The sequence below is a fragment of the Saccostrea cucullata genome, unplaced genomic scaffold, assembly GCF_032062105.1.
Source record: "Saccostrea cucullata isolate Sc308-1 unplaced genomic scaffold, CSIRO_AGI_Scuc_v1 ctg4066, whole genome shotgun sequence".
Lineage (NCBI taxonomy): Eukaryota > Metazoa > Mollusca > Bivalvia > Ostreida > Ostreidae > Saccostrea > Saccostrea cuccullata.
This window is the reverse complement of record NW_026931549.1, coordinates 11772-27120: the sequence shown is the minus strand read 5'-3', so window position 1 is coordinate 27120 and position 15349 is coordinate 11772. Positions and strand designations below refer to the sequence as shown.

Genomic DNA, 15349 nt, shown 5'->3' with positions numbered 1-15349 from the left:
TTTCCCGAAATACATAAAAAAAATAATTGCTTCCTGGAAGTTAAGTTTTGCTTGGCCATTTTAACAAGTCGGTCGGGAGAAGGACATCTGATTATTTTTCAAGAGTGCCTGATGTTTTTTATTGTATATATGTTAGAATATAAAACACGAAATAGATTTAATAAAATATCAGATGAAAACGATCCTACATTATGCATTTTTAACTTTTGTGAAATAGCCAAAAAGTAATATTTAGTGCAATATACGTGTTAGATGTCTTTGTCTCTTTATTTAATTACCTGAACTGAAAATACATCTGATTTCAGCCATGCTCTTTCATGAAATATATCATGGATGCTGCAAATAAAGAAATTTAAAAAAAAATTTATCCAGCATATATTATTATAAATGACATGTTTATTATCTCTGATATAGATAACATAACTGATTTTAAACTACTAGTATGTATTATTATGACATGCCCTTGCTTTATCTATCGTATATGTTTATCTTATCATAGTGCATACATGAATGAATGACAGTAAAACTTTGTATAGTTACCCTGACTCCTAGGTCTGACAGTAGATTAATTAGATAAGTAATTCCTCCAGGTCGGTCTGTTACTATGATCTTAAATCTAACAAAACGTCCATCAGAAGCGAGCCCACGTTCTATCACACGACCCAGGACCGGAGTGTCAATGTTTCCACCACACAGTACCACTACCACCCTATTTACAAATGCCATAACAGTATTAATTAACTATATGCACATAGTATTCATCTTTGTTATACCCTTATACATAGCTTTCCTTACATTTATTGCTTGTAAAAAGTCCAACAAAAGAAATGTTTATTACATCGGTCTAACAATTTCACTGTTGACTGGCCTGCCGGGCCAACATAAGAAGTGTTAGTCCGCAACGTCACTGCTAGGTTAAAAATAATTAATCATCGTTTAGTATCGTGGACACGGAAATAGCCGAAGTTAAGAACAGCAAAAGTTGTTGCTTCCATTAAGGTAAGGAAGAAGGGAAAGTATGTTTTGTGATAAATAATTTTTGTGATGTAATAAAAATATAATTATTTTTGTTCTTTCTCAACTATTTTTTAATTTACTATAAAGCCAAAATATTATAAAAAAAAATTGATAGTATAGTGAGTATTGATTAAATCTTAAGTAGACTGAAGGGTTTTCGGCCGGGGAAATTTTCACCTTCAGGAGCAAAAAATAAATGTTCCCCCTCATTCCCAGTCAATAACTGTATAATGTTTCTAGGTAGATCAAATTTCGGGAAAAATTTTTTTGAAATGTAAAAAAATGACATAAAAACTGAATATCTTATGCAATTTTTGGGGATTTTTTATTATCAGTGCCCCAAAATATGTTTCAAAGTTTAAATTTTATTAAAACAAAAAAAATTGGCCGTCCCCAACCCCCTTTTAAAAAGGGTGGATTTTTTTTTCTGACAAATGGAAAAATTTTTATCAATCAGCTGATTCCATTTTTTAAAATTTTAAAAAAAATAGCTTGAGCTTAATTTGAACAAAAAATTTGTAAATAGGTACATTTACCTTAAAAAAATTTTTTTTGGGGTACCGTTGGGGGGGCCCGCTTTTCCCATAAAAAACACTTGAGATCAGCCACTTCGAACGTCAAGCCGCACGGATATCCCACAGCGTACGTCATACACGTCACAAAGCTCGTCGGAGCTTACGGAGACAGCCAGCGTCGTTTAAAACTATAGAACTAGTGCAATTTTTGTCAAAAACATTGCAGAGTATTTTTTGTTTTTTTAAATTTTACAAATGAAAGTTGTTATATGCTTTACGTTATTATTTATTTATTTATTCGGCAAATTCGGCAAAGGCTTTGGGGTAGTCGGGAAACGGGGGAATGTTCAAAAAAAAACAGTATGAAATTTAAACCCAAATTTCCTTGTTCTTAAACGTTTCTTTTGAGCCGCTTCGCGAGGTCGTTCGCAGCTCGCTGCGCTCGCTATAAAGAAAATCATTTTTGAACAACTTTCCCCCCAATTTTTGGTTTGTTTTCTCCCGCTTGGCAGCCTTTTTTCCATGGGGGGCCACGAAAATTCACCTGGATTTTGGTCCGGGGAGTTGCCCATTCATAAGAAAAAAAAAAAAAAAAAATCCGACCTACCGACCCTTGATTTTTTGGGAATGTTACGGGAAAACAAACTTATTTTTTTTTAAGCCTTATTAAATGGTATTTATCATCTGACTTTTTTTCTGCCAACTCCGGAAGTAGTCCTTCATAATGGGGGCCCAGCCTGCTGCGCCTGCGCCTTCCACAATAGCTTTCTCTATTTCAATCAGACGCAGGATAGCAAGATCTATATTCTCTTCCCCACAAATGAAATAACTTTGATTTATTTTTGAAATTCAATTTTAAATATGAATTATCAGCCTAATTTAAATTTGACCTTTCAACTCACTGTTCGTATTTTTATGCCTTTCACGAGCGACAAATAAAATGTGCGAGAACGAGATGAAGGGTCTATTCCAATTAAAATGAAGTTTTATTTGAACTCGCTTCATTATTTGATTGAGATTGTATTTTCACTTACTTCACTGTAATCATTTTGTCAATCAATTCATTGGCTGTAGCAAAGGCATTCACTCCAACTGTTGGTACAGCCAAACCTAATTACAATGTTTTGGTCAATGATTGTATAGTGCAAAGCAATTTAGGATTCTGTTCAGTTGTATGCAATTAATTAGAATTGAATTAATTGGTGAGAACTTTTATAAAATTCGAAAAAATCATTAACTTGACCCTCTGCGATAGAGGAGATAACTTCAACTTTTGTTGGTTTTCCCATCTCTCTTGCTTTGGAGAAACTAGGACATCTTTCCGCCTCATCCCTTTAATTATTTACCACAATATTATTCGATGGTTAAATCTTAGTATAGTATAGCATATAGTAGATTAGAGTAGAGAGAGTAAAATAGAGTATAGCATAGCATAGCATAGTATAGTATAGAATAGTATAGATAGTATAGTATAGTATAGTATAGTATAGTATAGTATAGTTTTATAGTATAGTATAGTATAGTATAGTATAGTATAGTATAGTATAGTATAGTATAGTATAGTATAGTATATATAGTATAGTATAGATAGTATAGCCTTTTATTATCTATTTTCAGTGTTTGTGGAAGAATATGATTAAATGCTATTCTTACAATGATTTTAACATTTGGTTTGAGGTGCTTTAGAGCCACGGCCGCCCCCGCAATCAGCCCTCCCCCCCCAAGGGTAGACCACCCTCCACATCAGGGGCTTGTTTCACATCCCACGCATTTTTCCCTGCCCGGCTATGATATGAGGGTGGTATTTTAAAAAAAAAAAAAGTGTGCTACATGTTAACAATCTAGTGTTTTATTTTTTTTTTATAAATTTATTGTCGATACATTCATTTATTCATAAACAATTATTATTAATTATTATTTGAAAAAAAAATGTAACCATAAACATACCCATTGATGTAAACTAGTCCTTTTCTTTACCTTCTTTCTTTCAAACCTTTTCGACTAAGAGTAAACAAAATAAATAAAAATAGTGCCGCGTAACCTTGAATACGTTTCTAAGGAGTAGAGATGAATGAGCGTATACAATGCTACATTTTTCATGTAATTATAATTATTGGCTTACAAAACTACGTACGGAAGATGCTGCTAGGCGAAATTGGACATTTAACAAAAAATGTGAAGTGTCGAAAAATTAAAAGCATATTCAATACAAAGTTATCAAGCAATTTCATTTCTTCAATTATCTAGAAATTTGTACGAAATCATTTTAAATACTTTATGCATTCCCATAGGGAGCACAATTTGTTAACTATGTAAGGTCAATCATGGATTAAATATTTTGATAAATATTAAAATATGAATAAAAAATTATTGAAGCTTGTCAATATAACAGAGATTAAAACATCCCCTAAAAGTCAATTTTCTATTTTCATTTATATAACTTTCTTATGTAAAAAATTAATAAAGAAACATTATTTCGAAACACATTTTAGCACAAGGTTCTCTTTTCAAGATAATACAAAGGTCCCTGTTCTCTCACAGGATTCAACTTCTGTGTAAACTGACCTCTGAAATATCATGCCCTTTAATTTCTACCGTGGCTTTGTAGCGTTTGCAGGCTTGTACTTTCATCATTGGTGCTATAGTGGGCATGATCACGGTCACTGGGATGTTTAAACAATAGCCATGATAGGCCAGAGCCAGAGCATGGTTACCGGGACTGGCCGCTATAACGCCTTTCTTCTTCTGCTCCTGTGGAAAACAAAAATCCCGAAAAAGTCCTTTTTCCTACATGTATCATATATTACCTGGAAATGTATCCCTCTCCGATTTTTTTTATTGATGTTTTCTGGCAGGGCTACAATTCCACAGCATCTCCGTAATGGTGCAAAAATATTTTTTAGATACGGGCGACTGCATGCAGAATAAATTGTTTTTACAATTAACCTCTAATAAGGCGAAATTTTTATTCACTGTCGACACCATAGCCCGTTAAACGCAAAAACCATGTAAAAATAAATCTGTGTGCCTTCCTAGCAGCCATGACAGTTCATGGTGACGTACCGAGACTTGTGCTTGAAATTTAGAAAAACTCAATAAAGCAAATGTCGATGTTTATAAATAAATGTGATGAATAGTAACAAAACATTGATGAATAAAATGTGTTATTTTTTCGTAAACAGAGATATTTTGGCTTAAAACAAGGTAACTCCAAAGAAATCCGCTCCCTATAAATCCATAATCTCTTTTGCTGTCCCAAAATAAAATCTGTCTAGGACAGAAAACATGGTGGATAAATTTAAGTTGCGATGTTGACATACACGAAAAATTCATGTACGGATATATGGATTGTTCTGCATATTTTTGGATCGATTTATGTCTTGGATAACTACATTTTGGAAGTCCAGGTAAGACATATAAATAAAATATCCGTTTACTAACAATTTGAGCTGAAATCCGTGCGGGAGTGAATCGCTGCCGCATTGCACCATTAGGGAGATCCTATAATGTAGCCCTCTCCCCCAAAAAAGAAGAGGGCTACATTATTGCAGGTAGTATCATATTGAAATCAAACGCATATATAGTGGATTACAATTATATATAAAATTAAATATTTCGAAGACTTTGACTTCATGTTTTGAAATAGATACATTTTATGAAAATACAAACACGTCTTTATATTACAGGAAATTAAAAAATAGAAACACTTATTCAATCTTTACTTGTCCATTGAGTTTTATTTAAGATATGCAAAAGGGAGAATATCATTTTTTTTACATATAACATAGATATGAAGGAAAATGTTGCTTTACTTCATTAAGCATCATAAGAGAATATCTTGCTCCTCTTTCTTTGAAACTGAAATAGAAAATTCACATAAATGGGCAAAATATCCTAAAAAATTCTAACTTATCATAACGTACGAAAAGATAATTTGATTTTTTCCACAATGGCAAAAAAAAATATTTTGAAAGTTGAATGAAAATCTGTATGCTGACATAATTTTATCATAAAGGTTTTATTACACACAAATTGATCATAATAATATATTTTATCAGCAATTCAAAATTTCCAAAAATACAACTCATAGTACTTTAAGCAATAATTTCAGGCTTAATTTCAAAATATTACGGTACATGTTATGTAGCAAATACAGTACCTCCCTGTCCGCTGTTGAAATTCTTTCTTAAAGTACATTCTTCCTTTACATTCAGTATTTCAGAAATTCGAGATTTCTAAAAATAAAAAAAAATTACTAATTATGCAAATATACTGGGAGAGAGAGAGAGAGAGAGAGAGAGCGAGAGAGCGGAATCTGTTGAATCCAGACACATTCTCTGGGAATGGAAGAATATTGTCATCCATTTGTAGAAGGTAAGCAAAATTGCCGCGTGAACAAATTCCGACTGTTTTGTACATAAAATATAATATGTATGTCTTACAGCACAAGGGCTAAGGAGGTCGTCCTTGATAACATCTGAAGCTGCCTCAACATCCTTAAAGGTAACCTTTTTGGGGTTGTCTGGGTCACAAAAAGGGTCTAAAATTTCTTCAACCATCATTGGGTCTAAACTTTCTTGTTCCATCATATGATATTTGACACTTTGAGACACTCCTCGGTTTTTACTCTGTTTTCTTTAACTGCCTAAAAAATAAAAAAAAAATTGCATTTTTTTTAGAAACAGGCCTTTAAAAAGATATACATGTACATGTAAGATATACATGTACATGTAGTAGCTACATGTGTACTAGTATTTATTTATTCCTTCTCTTTTTTGGGGGTGTAACTCCCAACAAATTTAAAGAAAAAGAGATAACGATAAATTGTACATACTGTGTTTATTAGGAAACATCTCAATCAAAATCTAAAAGAATAAGTTTAATGTGCTTGTATCGTCTTCCGACAGGACTAATGCAATTTTAAAGGAAGGAGAGTCATCAAGAAAAGCAAATATGTTCAAACGTACCATACAATCATTAATGGGAAAATGCTGTTTCGGTCACTTAATTATCACCGCGTTTCAGTTCTTTTAAGAAGTCTTGAAATTGATATCCAAAACATTCTGTTCTACTTCAGCCAACGTTATAGTATTGGATACCGTATAGTGGGTTATTTTAGCGGGCTGCTAATTTTGGTTTTTTTTTTTTTTTTTTTTTTTTGCGTCTTGATGAAAGTCCGCTAAAATATTTAATCGCTTGAATAGTCAGTACTCTTAGTGTCTATCTGCAAAGAGCTGAAATCATGCGTCAACAAAATTATTGACAAACCTTTGAGCAGACAAAACGCCAAATTTTACACCCGCCAAGTTAACCCCTATACGGTACATATCGTTAGTGGAGATCATCTTTACATATGGGATTGTAATCCCACTGTGGGATGAGATGCATTAACTGAAGAAAGTGAAAAAAGCCCTCTCTGCTCAATGGCTCGGCACTGGGTGCCGATTAGAGGTTTAAATTTGCAGCCCTTCATCAGCAGGTGTAAGCGTATCTATCTGAGTGTATGGACGTTTAACAAAAGAAAAATTAACCAGCCTTTCTATTCAAATTTATGCTTATTTTATGATTATTTTTACTATTTATTAGCAATTTCTCAATGTTAAATTTCCTCTGTCTTTTAATTTTTTTCATGAACCCTTACAAGTGATTACATTTGAGTTATCCTAAGCAAAAAAAAAAATGAATTTCCTTTAATTTAGACTTAGACACATATGAGTATTAGCATGATATTTAATTAGAAGTAATTTTAAATGTTTTGTAATGATCGATAGGAAAAGCTTTATACACAAAGCATTAATTTTGAAAATGAATGAAGCTAGTAAACAGAAGAAAATAATTGTAAAGTACCGTCTAAGTATAAAAATCATGCTATTTTCTTCAAAAGCCTAGATACCTACAATTTTTTTTATCCTAAAATGAAATTGTTGATAAACTTTCAATGAGAAAATGCATAGTATAAAATAATCAAATTTAAAGATCGATGTTTGAAGAATTACTGTGGTTAAAACGCATTAATCTGGGAGTTTTTGGTCATTTTGTGGGCATTATTTTTTTTATTAAGCGCCTGATTTTCAGAACCTGAAGATTGGATTACCTTAATGAGAAATATTGAAAATCAATGGATAGGTTAATATACAAGTAGTTAGCAATTATAACATTTTACGTTTCACGGATGTTGCAGATTAGCAGACTTTGAAACCCATCTCTGTCCTGCAGGAGAATTTGGTGCATTGTCTGAGTATAAAAATATGACAGGATTATTTTTCAAAGTCATCATTAACCATCGCTATTTTTAAACATAATTTTAGCCTTCCTCAAGTTAAAACTAGATCATTCTCAGAGTATGACTTTAAAGAATCATATGCGTTTGGAGACTTACACATACTTTTTTGTTTGTTGGCATGTATGTTGTTTAAGGTCCCTCTCGAGAATTTTTCACTCATATGGAGACGCCACCATTTTCGGGTGGAGAGCTGCAAATTTTGTCCTATTCTCAGCACTGACGACCATTGAGCAGTGAGGGATCTGTTTCGTATGTAGCGGCACCTACCCCGACACGGGACATCGTTTTATACCGTTTAATCTAAAGGACCGGCCTCCACGTCCCAAAGTAGGATTCGAACCCGCGACGTAGGGATCAACTCCGTACTCTGCGACTCTAGAGCAGACGCTCTAAATGGGTCACCGCGCCACTCAGGCGCACATCATTTTGAAGTTTGAAGATGGAAATGTCATATCGATTGTCATTCAGTTAAGTTCATAGTTTGCTATTTAACATCAATAGTTAGTGAACCACCCAGATATGAAACAGATTTGGCAACTGTTTTCTTCTTCTCATGTAGAAATCCTTTTGCTTCAAGGTAATGAAAAACACTACTCGAATTGAATAATTCTATTTCTTTACATTTTTTACGAATAAAAAAGCAAAATGTAGGAACATTGGCGTCCATTTGTACATGTACTCAAACTCATTGTAAGACGATAAGGACCCAGGATCATGAACCAGGCTTCAAATGAAATAAATGTTATGTTTACTTTTTCTCTACAACTACAGTTTGACATGCGACAGTTTAATTTGTTATAGAGTTTGTCGACAAAAATGTATGAAATGTTTGTAAAATTACCTATTATGTGTAAACATATGAACCAAAGTTCCAATATAAGAAATAAGATCTATGCACATCAAGAAATGTATTCTAAATATCCTTGTTACAAAAGAAATGAACTCCAAAAAAGTTTTTTTTTGAGCGGCTTTTAAAAAAAAATAATTAAGTGTTGATTAAACATGATGTAACCATGAAATAGGTCTGAGGTTATGACAATTTTTACCTCAAAAACTGACGAGTGACAAACCTTAATTTATCAACCGTAAACTGAAAGAAGTATAGAATTTAACTACCTTTCATACCCACCGTATTTGCAGACAGACAGGAAAATAAATGAATTTCAATATATACAGCTGTATACCCGTTATAATGACTTAATTCTACTAAAAAATAAAAATGCAAGCATTGACATGAAAGAAAAAGGGAAAACGAAGAGATTCGATGTCAACATACCCTTAAAAATTTTGTTTCTCCTTTTAAAAAGATTCAAGTTTTCACACGAAGCAGATTGCTTATATCTTATCTCTCAGGTAAATTATACATGAGCCCATGGCATCATTTTCTTCACTGATAGAACTGCGTAATTTATTCTTTGCATAAACGTGAACACGTCATTGAAACCCCTGTACTTTCGTAAAAGTGTTCATGGCTATCAATCAAAACGTTTCCGAGAAAGTGCATGCACAAACTGGTTTGAAAAAAATACAAGTAAATGAGTGCATCAAATGATAATATGTATAAGGTTTTCCGGCCATTTTTCGAGATAGAGGCAAATTATTATGACGTGCCGAGTATGCTGATTGACAGAAGGGGCTGCTATCTGTCTTCCAGCTGGGTGATAATGAGTAAAAGAAATTTGTGATTAAAGACTACATCCTATTTTACTTGACGTGGCATTTTGATCATCAAAAAGTACTTGAATCTTTTGCAAAACTTTTGAAACCAAATAATTTTCTTCAACATAAAATTTAAAAGTTAATACAACTTTGACGAACAATAATTCTATATATTCAAACAATGTATAAAAGATATATGCGTTCATATATACACCTATTTTGAAAACGTGTAAAATAAATTTGGATTTTTTAAATAAGTCGGAATTTTTTATATACCTTATTGCAAAATATAACAAAAGTACATGTATTTTAAAGCAGAATATCTCTTCGGAAAGAGCATATTCATGAATCAAGGCAGTATTCAACATCGATCTCGATACAAAATTACGTATGTGTCACTTCCCCTTCGCACAGGTCACCCTCAAACAAATGCAAACATAATATGCATTATAATATTCCCTCAAAATCCATGTTAAGAGGGAAAAAAAGCACAAACATTTGACGCTACCATTGGAATAGAATACTTCAGTAGCGTAATAGACATCTATCATTATAAGTATAATTAATCATATTTAAGGTTATATTTTGTGTTGTGAAGTACACCCACTAAAATTGATAATTCACAGAAGTCTCTGAAAATAAAAAAAACATTAAAAGAGAAAAGTAAATCTAAAATTTTCGCATCTCACTCAACAGTTTAAGCAGATTTTGAGATGACTAAGGCTCTCCGAAATTATTTGGGGGGGGGGTCACTGGTCTGTTTTTGGAAAGATAATTGTTGTTTAAACGGCGTTATTCAGTCTGTACTGTGCTAAATTAATCGATTGCTTAACATCCGCTGATGACATAATGTGTACCTTGCCTCTTTTATCCTTTGCAATTACCTGTAGAATGTTTTGATATCATATATAAAACAGCCATTATGAACTAAGCGATAGTTCAAGATTAGATTTAAATATTGTATCAATAATGAATGACATCTCTTCTGAAGTTTTTATATAAGGCATCTATCTGAGACCTCAGACAAGTTAAACGTGGATTTTTTTAATTCGCTTTTTGTATGACCAACATTTTTTGAAACGGTCAATCGTTCAGAACGTCTTAACGTTAACCGAATGGATAGTCAGCCTTATTTGAAATAAATTTTCGATTTCAATTAAAGCCATTTAAAATTAACAAAACTATTGTTATAAAAGTGTGCTAACACGGTTTGGATTGCCTTTTCGTCGATATACTAGTACCTGAATTGGTAAATTGTAGATGTTCACAGTTAAAAAAAAATATTCAACACACATTTTTTTTTAATTTTGATCACAGATTTCCCAATTACTCTTATTGCAATGAACGAATATCAACAAATAATCTTAAAACTACTAAATGTACTTTTAAAAATATATCAAGTTTACACTCGAAGGAAAGATCGTGCATATAACTACGTAATAATTTTTTATCTCTTCTGTAAATCTTGCATAATGTTCCATGACTTCTTTGTGTACATTGATTTAGCTTTTAAGTTTCAATATCTGCACCGACTTTTTTCTTGTCTCATATTATGCAATGCAAATCTATTGAATCGAAACTTCGTCGTCTCAGTGTTAAATCGATCAATTAATCCTATTGAACACTAAAGATTTATGTATTTTTATTTCAGACAAAGCGCGCTTTTTAGGTGACAAATATTTAGGTTTTTTTTTTTTGGTCCTTCAGTATCTTAATACATCAGTGCTTTTAAAAATATTTAATCGATATTCAAGCAAATAAATTCAATTTCAGTTCCTTAACCAGTAAATTAAATGACTATAATAGTTACAGGATAAATCTCCAACACTCAGCATACGGAATAGTCTTTGAAAACTGTAAAATCAAACATTATCATGGAAAAAAATTTTCGTGCCTTAATGAATTTTTTTTTTCTTTTTTAGCTTAAAAAATGTTGAAAATAAAGGCAAATGCTTTTTTTTTTAAATTCTGTAATGAATATGAATTTATGGGTCTAATTATTTATTATTTACGAGTAAGTCGTAAGCAACCCATAGAAAAGTTTATATAAAAAACTGATCATTTATTAGGCACCACCAATGTATATATGTTAAAGCTTTTTTTTCTTCCACAACTTCATTGTATTTAACAAACAAGAATATGATCGATCCCGGACCTAATCCTTGTGATTGTGTTTCATTTATTTTCTCACGGTCTTTTTTTTATAATTATATAATTTGAAAACAACAAAAAGGTTGAGTAGCCTCTAATTACTCTCTGAAGAATTCGTTTTCTACTTTATAGAATTTTACGGATTTTATGGAAAATATCCTATTTACAGTGAGAGAAACAGTTTATATATGAGTTCTCATTGTAACTTTGAATGTTTTTGTCATTGATTTCTTTGAGGGAAAGTTTTCATCAGGATTTTTTTTAATCGTTTGCGTATAAGATAATGAATAAATGTCAACATAACACCGCAATTGATTAAAGATTAAAGTAAAGGAGCGAAAGTAAATGCATAAAAATATCTTGTCCTTCTAGAAAAATGTTGAAAGGGTTCCTTGACAACTTGGTCTAAATAAATATTACTTTTAAATTTCCAGATTTGTACAGACATGTTTTTTCTCGGTCACATGGAATTTTTCCCTGGCCGGATAATATGCAAATAAATCAATGTTAAATTTAACCTTGTTGTTTCAGTAAAATATATTTCAAAGCTTTCTTTTCGAATAAAATAGAAAAAAAAATAATGATTCTATTTAAGAGCAAAACGGATGCGCAAAATTGCTGTTCTTGATAATTTTTACCATGCAGTATGATTTAAAATAATACTACTGAGGAAAAACTCAGTCTTCAGAAACATTTTCTGGTTAATTAAATATAGATTATGCTTTTGTGTTAGAAAATGTTATGGTTTGAATAGAGACTTTTGTATCATTTACAACAAATTAACGTCCTCAATATCGACCTAGTAGATTACAAGAACGCATTTAAAAACAAAATGAAAGTAAAAAAGAATAATTAGAAAGACAAAAGTATTTTAAGATCTGATCAATGAATAAATTGTTTGCAGTTCATGCATAGCTGATAAACACAGACTTTTTTCAAATTTAGACAAAATAATATTGAATGTCATTTTCTTCATTCGTGTCGGAAAGCAGAAAAGGCCTAAATGGTAGATCGATTCATTTGTGGTTGGATTGAGAGTAACCAAGTGTAACTTTGAGGTCAAATTTCGACTATTCGGAAAAAGTTTTATTCTCTTTTTTTCTCAACCTTCATTATTTTTCAGGAAACCTGCATTATTTTTTTGAGGAAACCAAAAAGACTCGAAAAAGAATTGTTCAGAGAACAATTAGAAGCCTTTCAGCAATTGTGGATAATTGTTTATTATATTATTCTAGACTATATGAGAAGGTGTAAGAAAATAAATGAAGCACTATTCTTTACGAATTGACATCGGGATCGATGATCGTACTTTTTGTTTATTACAAAATATACTGCGTAGTAGAATTAGCTTTGGGTAACATATCAATAGGTGCATATAAATAAAGATCGATTTTCTGATCAGATAAACTTCTTGTTTGAGTTGTTTTGAATGAATTACTGTAATCAATTTAAAGTCTACGAAGTACACTAGAACTGTAGTAGTGGGAAGCATGGGAATTTAAAGATTTCGTTTGGATTGACTGAATAGTCTGAAATGCATTGTAATAAGTAATTTCAAATAAGCATTTGTTTTGGATGAATTAATGCAAATGATACATGCATAAATTAAATCCAAAACATGCAATTGAAGACAAAGAAGATGTAAATGAAAGCAGGAAATTAAGTACGGAGTCAAAACTAGTTATGATAAAACTTTTAGAGAGAAGCTCTCAAGCAATTTTTCATAATACATATATACATATTGATCCAACCTCTTTCAAATATATTTTTAAAAATATATTTAAAAAGGGATTCTTCTTATTTTGAATGTCTTTAAAATTTGACCTTGACCTTAGATTCAAGCTTATTTGCTAAAGACTCTAGAAATTGCAATTCAATGACACTACGATTCATTGTATATTTTGTATTGCAACAGTGACTTCTTTCAATTCAACGTTAACAACAAATAAATATCAAGGGATTGATTACCTTTAAAAATGGATACGTTATTTCACATTTCAATAGAATAAGACTTCCGATGAAATATTCGTAGAAGAAATGACATACTGCTATATCTATATGTATGATTTCGGTTTCGGAGAAGTAGCTTTAAGAAAACGGGTACAAAAAATATCAGCAGAACCATTTTTAAAAAGGTCTTTAAAACCAAATTAAAAAGAACTTTCGATAAATACAGAAGACCTTAATTTTTATAGAATAGTGAAAAAAAAACGAACATAGAATTCAAAAAAAAAATCATACACTTAAGACGTTACACCTTGCAAAAAAAAAAAAAAGGAAAAAAAAAAGAAATGAGAAGTTACTCAACAGAAGACACTTTTATTGTTAAAAAGATAAAAGTTTTGAAAATAAATACTAATATAATTTAAATTCTACTGAGATATCCTCGAGAAGTTATCACTGTAATAGGATGAAATAAATTCGTTTTTGAATGAAATGCACAATTTAATAAATTGGTGCATCATAAAGGTATTTTTACATTAATTTTAAATTTTTTTCTAAAACAAAATGATTCTTTTTTTTAAGTGAATATAGTTCTATTTTTTCAAATTTGCAGACATTTTTTTTTAAAACTAACATACCCCCTTAAAAATGATTTAATTCTCCTTTGAGGCAATGCTTCGGGCCTTCACTTTAAGCAGAAATGGTAACTGCGTAGTAGAATCTTATCTCTCTTATAAGTCTAACCTGGCTCTACAACGCTGTGCATTCACATATTACTTCCTGGTATTCTCTCTATTTCAAAATTTATTCTGGTCACATGATTTAAATTTCCGTGTTTTAGCTAGTTGATATTAATTATGAGTTGAAACTGATCTCTGAAAGTTAACCGACACTTGATATCAAATAAAATATTAAAATGATTAAGAAATAGAGTGCTAAGAATGCAGTGTTTTATATTTCACTGTTTCTTTGTTATGATGCGTTCTTGCTTTGTGTGTGTGTGTGTGTGTGTGTGTGTGTGAGAGTGTGTGTGTGTGTGTGTGTGTGTGTGTGTGTGTGTGTGTGTGTGTGTGTGTGTGTGTGTTTTGTTTTGTTTTATTAATATTTTAACATTTGTTATGAGAAGATTTTCTTCAGATTGATGCCAAAACATTCTCTTGAGGAAGGCTGCAAATTTAATAACTACATTATTTATTTTCAGCACTCAGGCTATATATTGAGCAATGGCGGATCTGTGACAAGAGACGTCGATTTATACATTCTTATTCAAAGGCATTTTCCCTACAGTGGGATTCGAACCTGGAACATGAAGACTAACACTTTAATTAACCATTCTAGAGTTAACACTATGACCACTGCACCAACTAGGCAAAGAGGCCGTCTTGTTAAAAGAAAATGTGAAATATAATGTGCAACAAATTACCATGACGATAATGCTGTATATCATTTTGTGGATAATCCTTTGAACAAATTTCAATACATTTTACGATGCACTGTTGCAAGTTTAAGTCTTCCCTTTGTAACATCCATATGATCAGAGTATCACCGTGTCTCAGGATAGTTTCTTTAAATTTTCATTTAACATACAGAATACCATGTTCAACCGGACACTTACTGTATTATCACTTATTTTCGTGGTGGGGGATTTTCATGGTTTTTAAAGTATAAAGAAAGCCACGAAATACAATTTTACATATGAAGTACTACTGAACAGTTCTTCAACCACGAAATCAAATCCCATAAACCAATTTACTTTCGTCAAGCCACGAAAATATTTGAT

At 31.6% G+C, this 15349-nt stretch overlaps 1 pseudogene; it reads right to left on the bottom strand.

The window, feature by feature from the left end:
* Positions 1-327: 327 nt before the first annotated feature.
* On the bottom strand, positions 328-14365 carry LOC134232954 (L-threonine ammonia-lyase-like; annotated as a pseudogene).
* Positions 14366-15349: the final 984 nt, after the last annotated feature.